This window comes from Cyrtonyx montezumae, unplaced genomic scaffold, assembly GCF_038088225.1.
Source record: "Cyrtonyx montezumae isolate F1298 unplaced genomic scaffold, pur_monq_1.0 scaffold_24, whole genome shotgun sequence".
Classification (NCBI taxonomy): domain Eukaryota; kingdom Metazoa; phylum Chordata; class Aves; order Galliformes; family Odontophoridae; genus Cyrtonyx; species Cyrtonyx montezumae.
In genome coordinates, this window is record NW_027071981.1 from 4,185,785 (window position 1) to 4,195,286 (window position 9,502).

General features: G+C 39.0%; 1 long non-coding RNA gene across 1 annotated transcript; it reads left to right on the forward strand.

Annotated features, from left to right (window-relative positions):
* Window positions 1-630: 630 nt before the first annotated feature.
* On the forward strand, window positions 631-8,604 carry LOC136050478 (uncharacterized). Its single transcript, XR_010622391.1, has 3 exons — window positions 631-716; window positions 7,088-7,187; window positions 8,238-8,604. It is a non-coding gene; the product is annotated as an uncharacterized LOC136050478 (long non-coding RNA).
* The last annotated feature ends 898 nt before the right edge of the window (window positions 8,605-9,502 follow it).

Consider the following 9,502-nt stretch of genomic DNA (forward strand, 5'->3'; position numbering starts at 1 on the left):
TCAATACTGGCAATTACCTCACTTTCATGGGGAAGTCTCAAGTAAGAATCATAGTAGGGAGAGTTTATACAACACAGTGTCAGAGAATCAAAGAGCCAAAAGACTCTGTTACAACTGACTTTTAATGCATACTATTTCTGTTGACATCCATCTATTGTAGCAACTTCATCCTTTCTTTCTCTTTTTCTTTCATGTAGGACATTGTTCCTCACACTGCCTCTTCATAAAATGCAAATAATCAATTACTGATTTTGTTCTTGTTAATGATCAGTTTCACTGTGGAAACTTCACATGGAAGGGTGTAACACAAGTTCAGTGATATATTCCAGACTGACACGGATGGAGTGTTGCTGTGATCAGCTGTAATATAATCTGTTCTGCAGCTGTAGGACTGGTAATTGCTGATCTTGAATTTCAGAAGTGTGTTTCTGGACAAAGGTTTGATTTTTTTTTTTTGTTTTGCTTCATTTTTTTCATCTTGCAGAAAACACTTTGAGAGGGACTTGGAAACAGGGCATTTGTAATGGAGAACTCAAACTGCATTGTAAGCTGAACTAATGCATGAGATTTAAGTATAGGTGAGAGCTTTTAGAGCTCTAAAGCTCAAAGTTAAAAGCCTGGGTCTGAATTGGAAGGTAAAGGAATGACAAAACCAGTTGCTATGAGTCATTTTCAGCAGCAGTGTTGCCAGTATGCCAAAGAAACCAGAGAGACGAGTGGGAAAATGGGTAATGTCAAAAGTCTCTACTGTTGTTTCAGGATTAGAGAGTGGAAGGATGTTTCAGAGAACAATCTTTCAGATTTTCCTTTCAGGGAAAAATGAGATTTGGCAGCAGGTTAGCTAAGGAAGAAATATGTAGAAGAAAGTTTGAAAGAAGGGAAAAACTTTTTTCAACTTCGTTAGATCTCTTTTTATCACTTCCAGCCAGCAAACTAAGGCCTACCTTCAGTTGTACTGCTAAGATTGGGAGCTGGAGGTACAGCCAGTGGTAAGAAGAGATTTAGATCACCTAAAGACACTTTTGGAAATGTTGCAATGTGTGATGTTGTTTAGATGACAGAGACAACAGGCACAGAACTTCCCTCAAGGCTGCAGGAGGAGGAATGTTGTCTTTTGTCAGCTTATTCAGAGAGATGAAGTTGTGGAAAGAGGAGTTGCTACTTTTTTTTTTTTGACGTAATAAAAATTGGTAAGTGAAATCACTCAAAAAGATTAAAGATTCTGTGATGATGAGGTTTGGGTTCTGTCAGTGTCTTCCTGGTCACTTTGGTAGGGCAAGTTTCAGTGAAGGAAAGGGAAAAGTTCTAGTCCCTTTGAATGGACAGCATATTAGTAGAGCAACAGGTGTAACTGTGCTACGTGCACCACTGAAGTCGAAGTTTTGGAGTGAGGTTCACTGGAACAGGCTTGGTAGAGAAGATGAGAAATGGAAAGCAAGAGAAGAGCCAGCTTGGGGAGCAGTGTAGGCTGACTACTGTAAGATAAATCCAGAGAAAGCCCAGTATTTCTAAGCAGTATGAATGAGCTTGTATTTTAATGCCCAAGAGGTGAGGGCAAAAAGAGATTTCCTTTGCTTGAGAAGACAAAAAGTGGCTTCTTTCACCCACCTGAGAAGGAGGTCTGCAGCTACTGCAGACGAGAAGTCAGATGCTGTGCCATGGCAACTGCCAAGAGACTTAGTAAATCTGTTTTTCCTTGTCCTCCTGTGTTCTTTCTTCATCCCACTGGTCTGCAAGGTTATATGCTGTTTTTTTCCCCTTCCCAATAACTGCTTGCTTCCCTAATAAGGGAATAAAGATGAGGATATATGTCGTACAAATTGTTAGGCGAAGGTAGGAAGGCTACAGAAATAGCACCACCTGAGAAAGCATCAGCAGCAAAATTGACTGGTTTTAGAAACGTGCTGCTGTTTCCAGAGTAAACATTTTACTGTCTCAATGGAAAAGCCCAGCAGTCAAAGTTTTTATTACAGGCTGATTTATAGATACAGATGTGGAAGTACTTAAGGATATTTGTTTCATGTTGCCTTTGTAAGATGCAGCTCACTGCTTTCTGAAGGCTTGAAAATGTCTTGCACTTTCTCATGTTGACTGGTAAGTCCTTTTGTGCTTAAGAGTGCCATCCCCTCATTGAGGCACTGCTCATAATACTGAACTATCTGAATGACTTCTGTGAAAGATCTGTTAAATGTTTAATCCTGATCTGAAGAGCTTAAATGCCAGAGCTTAACACAGACATGGTTTAGTGGGGAAAATGTTGGTGATAGGTGGACAGTTGGACTGAATGATCTTGGAGGTCTTTCCCAGCCTTGGTGGTTCTATGATTCTATTTGTAATAGTTAATTATTGTCACTTAAAAACAACAACAAAAAGAAGTGGGCCATATCTTGAGCCTTAAATCTAGAGCTTCTAGCTGCTGAGTTTGGTATGAACTGCTGTATGGGACTGTAGCCTTTCACTGTCAAAATACCCACCAAAACACATAGCAAGAGTGATTAGTTGTCAAACTGTATTTTAACAGTTCCAAATGATGAATCAAGTGAGTGCATTTAGAACTCTTTGTTCAAGATATTTTGTTTTAATTAAACATTATACTCTATACTGAACGTGATCCATGGTTTTACCTATTTCCCTCAGTTTTTAATGAGGGAACGAGATGACTTTTCTGGAAGAGATTCATTTAGCTAAAGACAATGGTTTTTTTTTTTCCTTTTACAGCTTTAGTGATTGTAGATATTCAGGTTGTACATGGTAGTTAATGTTTTATTTTAGAGCACTTTTATGTGTGATGATTTTGTATGTGAGAAGGATGCTTGTACAATGTGAAATCCTGTTATGTCTGTTGTTCTTCATACACTTAAGGCTTTATAATGCATAGTATTGTCTGAACTGATGCAAGAACAAATTTTTGATGATAGAAAAACTGCAGTTGGTAGTACCAAAGGAAATGTGATTTGATTTCTCCAGTTTGGGAAATGAAATAGGCAGTGCAGAAGCTCTTAGACCAGCTTTCCAGTTGAAAAGCACTTTGGTAAAACTGGACAAAAAGACAGAGTAGAACTAAGTGAGATTTCACATTTGTTGAGATGCTGCACGTCTGAGCAACCAGCCAGACCTTAGTGTTTTAATATCCCTAATCTATTCTGTGCTTTAATGAGATCTTGAGCTATTGGCTCTGAAGATTATTAGTACCCTGGTGAATAGCCGTTCAATCTTCAGGCGTGTGATGAGAATTTGCTTCCTCTTGCCGTCCTACATCTTCTTGGCTAGAATTTATTATTTCCCTAAATAAAAGCAGCTTCAAAATTTCATTGTTTTATAGTACCCCTTCCTGCTATATTTAACCTTGTCTCATTTAAATAGGTTACAACCTTTTCTCTTGTGCAAATCAAATATTATATTAAAAACATGGGAACTAGGATGCCTTTTCAGCTGCCATTCTGAAATTCCTAAAAGCAGGACTGCTAGTTTGACAGTGATGAATTCTTCCAGAAACATTTGGTCTTTAAAGTCTATTTTCTCCTTATAGACGTGCTAGTAAAATAATAAATACCAAAGACAAAGTGTTCTCTTCTGTCCCACTTCAATTCCATTTACAGAGAGTTCTTTATCTATTTCGTCTGTTCAGTATTGGAGTAATGTGACTACCTGCAAAGACTTCCATTGGAGATGGGACACTAGCAATCTTAAATATTAGTAGAGTTCAGGCTGTTGAGAAAAAAATGTGAATCTAATAATGGATTGTGTATTAATTCCATAAGCATTTGGTTTTATTTAATAAGCAAAGCAAATTTCTACTTCTCTCTACTTCCAGTTGGGTCTTGAACATCTCCAGAGAAGGAGACTCCACCACCTCTCTGTGCAGCCTGTGCCAGTGCTCTGTCACTGCACTGTAAAGAAGTTCCCATGCACATTTGTGCAGAACTTCCTATACATCAGTTTGCAGCCATTTCCCCTCATCCTATTGCCACACACAGCAGAGAAGAGTCTGGCCTCATCCCTTTGATATCTATAGAGATGGATCAGATCCCCTATGAGTCGTCTTAAGGCTGAACAGCCCCAGATCTCTCAGCCTCTCCTCATAAGGGAGGCGTTCTGTGCCCTTTATCGTTTTTGTAACCCTCTGCTAGACTCTTCCCAGGAGACCCTTGTCTTTTTTGTGCCAGGGAGCCCAGAACTGGACACAGTACTCAGATAAGATGTGCAGTGTCTTTACCCTGTATCTTTGGAATTAAGTGTTAGGTAAATACAGAGCTTTTCCCCAAGTTTTTTTCAAGTATGAGCTGAGTGTATGTTATTAGCTATCTCTGTATCCAGGAGAGATTTATTTTGATAATATTATTAACTCTGATTTCAAACTGTGTCACTGACTATGTGGTTTCTAAGACTCAAATTCTGTTTCCTTGGGAAAGCAGAGGTGAGAAAGTTTGCGTGCTACTACATACATAAGTAAAAAACCATTTCCAATTGCATATATGCTGTCTCTGCTCTGCTGTACTGTCCTTCATTCCTTTGCACCTTTTTCATCCTGCATGGTAGAGATGCAGCAGCAGTCAGTCCATTCTGTTATGTGTGCCTGAGTTGGGCTGCAGCCTTTTCTTACAAAGAGCTAAGGTCAGAGATCATGCTGCTGTGGTTTACCTGAACATCTGCATTAGACCCAGTTGTTTCAAAGTTCTTAATGGTGGCAGTTTATCAAACAAGCCTTAAAATAATAGGCACCATTTCCAAAATGCCATGGCATTAGCAACCCTGTTTTAGCTATCTTTGTGGAATGGCATAAAGCTTTCTTTTTAAGAGCAACAAAATAACCTCTGAAAGAAATAAAAAAGACACCTCTCTCACCCCATGTTTGGAACAAGCTTGTTACGTGGTCAGTTTTCACATTGTTTAGTACAGACTAAAAATTGCCTAAATGCACAAATTGGGTTACCCTGATTAGGCTGACAACTAAAGGTGCAATACTTTGTGAAAATATGCATTGAAGTTTGCAAGTATTAACACTTGAAAATACATTCCTTGCTTTTTCCCTGTTGATAATGTCACCTCCAGAAGTGTTTAACAAGTTATAAATGTAATTGATAGTATATTTGTGTGTGTATGGCTTACATTTGTCCTTCTGAGAAGGGCAAGCCGTAGGCTTAAGTGCTTGTTATTTTGCAAAGCCTTGAGGACTGTACTGACCTGGTAAGTCAGAAGTTGTTCCATCTTCTCTTTTGACAGTAGGAATAGAAGGAGGATTACTTTTCCTACAGTTCCGAAGTGAGGAAGAAATTAAGACCGATCTGTGAACTTTTTAGTTCTGTAGGCTGTGTCAGTGTAGGAAATAGTGTGGATCAGTGGATGTAGATCTACAGAAACAAGCAGGTTTTGGTGCTGGCTCAAGGTACTCAGTATATATGTATTTTGGAGGGATGAGGAATTTAATGATGATCTGATTACTTAAGATCTTATTCTGTGAAATGAATCCTTATTTATGATTGAAGTGCTCTTTCAATGTAGTATTATCTGAAAATAGTCTGGTTAGTGCACACCAGAAGTCATCCACCATCTGAGCTGAAGCAGGTGAGCGGGGACAGCTCACTCAGGTTACACAATAAATGGGTTAATGGGTTTAATTCTAAAGAAATAATGTCTTGGCTCTACTATTATAACTTTAGCAAGATTGAGGACTTGCCTACCCAGGTATGTTGATGGAATGTGAAAAGCAATCAAAACCAGTTCAGCAGACTGATAGTTTTGCTATGGCTCAACAGGAGCTGGATCTGAGAAGGAGAGAAGCAGTCAGTCTCCACTGTTTGTCCTCTGTGAGTAAAAACATAACAATTAGAAATTGGAAAAAGAGTGAACTGCCAGGCTTGCTCTGGTAACAATTGACTTTTCCATTCATGTGGCTGCATATACAAGGCCATCAAGGGATGAGAAATAGTAATCATGTTTACCAAACTCAGTGTGTTTCTGTGAGCTCTGTACTTACTGTTGCTACACTAATGCTGCTATTTCAGGACTGCTGGTTTGCAAAATAAGATACTTCATTTTTACCATCATTCATGTAAGCTTGACATTCTACTGATGTTGCATTAAGGATAAATGCATCTTCTGAGGAAACAAGCTTTAGTAGTATAAGAAGTTTTAAATTGCTAGTATTAACTTCAAATGATGAGATATGGTGTCAGCTATTACAAATTCTTATGGAGCACACTGTAATTTGGAAACAAAAAAGAGAAAGCTGGAAGTAAGAATATAAGCTTTCAACAAATCATGTGAGCGTGTAGTACCTTCAGTACAGTATAATCTCGTGGATTAGAGAAACTTGTAGTTAACCATTCAGTATCGGGATTCACGTTGATCCACTGCTCACCTGCCACGTTCAGGATGGAATTCATCACCAGTTGTCACAGGAAGCTTAGTCAGCTTTGTTAAAAAAATTGGATGTCTGATTTTTCAACTGTATGATGAAACTTAACATCTACTCCTGTAGTTAATGTTGGGTACAGTTGATTGTAATGAAAAGTGTTTGGGAAACTCGGAACTCAAAATGTCTGAACAGATTTTGTTTATAATGCTAGTGAAAGTAGTACAGGTGTCATGAGATACGACTGCTGAGTGAGCTTAATTTCTCTGAAATCACGAGTGCAATTCTCTCATGCTTTCCAAGACTAAAGAAGGTGCAACTGTAATTGTGTAGCCATTAAAGCTGCTCAGTCTAAGAGTAGTCATTTCTTGTCTTAATGTACTAGTAGACTGTTGAGATTTGGGATGCAGGTCGATGATGATACAAAATGCATCATACTATACTTGGTGGGCACCTTTGCCATTAATATTATCTATCTTTTAAATGTCAGTTGTCAAGCTGGGGGCATTTTTCAGGGAAAAAAACAAAACCCATAACATCTTACTGAGGATTTCATGTGCGTGGTTTTGGAATTACAATGACCGACAGGAAGGAATGTAATTGGTGATGAAATTCAAACTTTGTGTAAGTTGTTTTTTTTAACAGAGGGGAAAAAAAAAAAGTCTTGTATTTAATCTAGAATGAAAATACTTCTGAGATCTCAAAAATATTGGCATCTTTTTTCCTGTGTAGGCTACTGAGAACTGGGCTTAGTCCAGACAACCGGTGGCAGTGGCTTGGAAATGCACAGAAGCACATGATCTCGCAAATTGAGCTTCTAATGGAAACTGGGGTATGTCATTTTTGCTCTCTATTCCAAGTTTGTTAGTAGCTACCATCTGGAATTTAAAAACATTAATGATGATTATGAGATTAGAAGGATAAAAATCCACAGCAGCTCTCACAGATATTGCAGCAGAGCTTCTCCCATGTGCCTGAGGGAGAAGTACTGTATCACGTGAAGGACTTTTCAGAGTGTTTTTATTTTAATTCAAGTGATTTTTAGTTAAGCATATATATTTAATCATTGAACAATTGTTCAGTGCCTTTAAAAAAGGCGAAGGGGAACGTTGAGTGCATAATTCATGTGCCATTTGCAGCCAACCATCTTGCACGACCAGGAAGGTTCAGAGGAAGAAAGGCACACAGTTCAAAAGGAGATGCTGGGGTGTGAAATGAGGAAGGAAGTGAAAATCTCACATTTCCACAGTTTGAACTATGAAATGTTAATTAAGCATAAAGGAAAAACATGTTGAAGCACTTCATAGAATTTTGTCCAAGGCAGAGGAAGTGTCATGCTTTGGAGTGAATATGACTACAGCATGGCACGTTGTCTTGCAAAGCTGGAGCACTTATGAGGGGTGGTGCCATGGGGTGTGACTGTAGACTGCAATGCATGGCACATATGTGAGTGAAGCTGGTTGACTGGCACACAAATCCTGATGTGCTGGATGGAATGAGCAGGTCTGACTGACTGGGACAAGGAATGGAGGCAAATGTCAGTGGGCTGAGAGATGCCTTCTCTCTCTGACTGATGCCATCCAAGATAGCTCTTCAGTCACTAGGTGGGTACCAAGCTGTGCCAGGTTTTATGTCCCCCTCCTCTGAAATGCAGCGTTTTGGGGGAAGAGCAGAGGTCCTGCCAAGGCACTCTGGGCTCAATCCAGCCATGAATGCTTGTTTCTTTCACCTTAAGAAAAACAAAATAAGGGTAAAGTGTGTGGATAGTAAACCCTCACTTAAAAAAGTTATTGTAGCTCAATCTAGATGTAAGCAAAGTTCACAAAGCAAATCTTGTTCTATTAGCATACATGCCATTTACTTGGTTTTTTTTTTCCCTTAGTGCTTTTGTCCTAAACTGGTGATTTTGGATTGCAAATGTGAGGCAGTGATCAGCTGATTTTTCTGTCATCATCTGAGGGAGCACGGCTCTGTGGGTGCTGAAGTGCACTCAGAACACCAGAAAACAATCACCACAAGATACAGAGAGACCTTGAGTCAGCACCCTGCTCAGGAACAAAAGGGTCTGATCAGAGGAACATAACAGCTTGTCCTTAAAATTAGAAAGATGCCCTTGAGGAGACCATGCAGGGGTCACAGGTTTCATCAGCTCCAGCGATGTGGTAATTGCTAGATGGATCATTTCCTTAAGTGGTTTCGATAACAATTTATTCATTATTACAGAGCTATGAAAATGATGGCTCTCCCTTTTTTTTTCCCCTTTTTTCCTTTTTTTTTCCTGTTTCTTTTCTTTCTGAAGTATATATAACAAAAAGAAAGCAAGCTATTAAATACCTCTAAAGTAAGGCAGAACAATGAGGTTAGTTAAAAGTAGTGTTTATAAATGTTACTGAAGGAAAAATAAATCAGTGGATGAAAAAGTACAGTTGTTAACACAAGTGATTTCCATGTGTGGATTTGGCAAGTTCTTAGTCCAGACTAATGTAACTTCAAAGATTTAGGTAATGCCAGTGGAGATGGATGGCTGCTCCTACTGAGTGCAGAGAACAAGAAAGCTGGTGTCACCTGATTAAAGGTGTACCTAAGCTAAAGCTAAGCTGAAGAAATCTGGAAATTTGCTCAGCCCAGAACATAACCTGGCATTATGCAAAGCTGCATGCTGGAGAGGTTAGAGAAGCCAGACAGCTGATAGCCAACAGAGAGAGCTTTCTGCTATGGGTTGGCTGATTGTTCACTTAGGCATTCACCTGGGTTGGAGAAGACTTGTGTTCGGTTTTGGGTTTGATTTAAAAAAAAACCAAACACCCCACGCTCCCTGGACTGTTTATTATTTGACCTCTGCAGTGGTTCCTATGTAAGATGTTGGTATCATAGTTCTTTTCTTTGAGGCTGTATGCTGGTAACCAACAGAAAAGGTCACTGCCCAGGTGCTGTAACTCTGTGTTCCATCCTATAATAGATAAAGAAACCAGAATGGGTATTTTCTTTCTGTAAGCTTCACTAATGAAATCTGTTCTCACTGGAATTCATTAATCAACGTTATTTGATGGATGATTATTTGTTTGATCTAATGTTTACTGAAGTCAGTAGAAATCTTTCACTGGATGTTGAATGTTTGGTTTTTTCCTGTTTTGCTGCACTGCTTTA